This window comes from Penaeus monodon, chromosome 23, assembly GCF_015228065.2.
Source record: "Penaeus monodon isolate SGIC_2016 chromosome 23, NSTDA_Pmon_1, whole genome shotgun sequence".
Classification (NCBI taxonomy): domain Eukaryota; kingdom Metazoa; phylum Arthropoda; class Malacostraca; order Decapoda; family Penaeidae; genus Penaeus; species Penaeus monodon.
Window position 1 is genome coordinate 36605827 of NC_051408.1, and position 390 is coordinate 36606216.

Genomic DNA, 390 nt, shown 5'->3' on the forward strand with positions numbered 1-390 from the left:
TAATTTATTTTATACCTCATATTATTAGTACAAAACTAAGGACAGTATTCTTGATGTGAAAGTAATTTATGATATAATGAAGAAATGTTATATGTACAAGGGAAGATTTTCTTTTGTAACACAAATCCTGGCAATACAAAGTTATTTGGAACTTCATAAAGATTAGCAAAGCATTCTAATAGTTAAGTTTATTGAGGTGAATGAATACTGGTATTTGTGTGTACTTGAAATCCAGTTTACTTTCTCCCATCAGAGATAAACAGATAAAAAATCTGTTTACCTTTATGATATTGTTACAGTTATTTTTAGGAGTAACTGGTACAATAGAGGAATTACTTTCTGAGTATTAAGGGTGTTCTATTTTTTCAGCATTTGATCTATTTCCTTGTG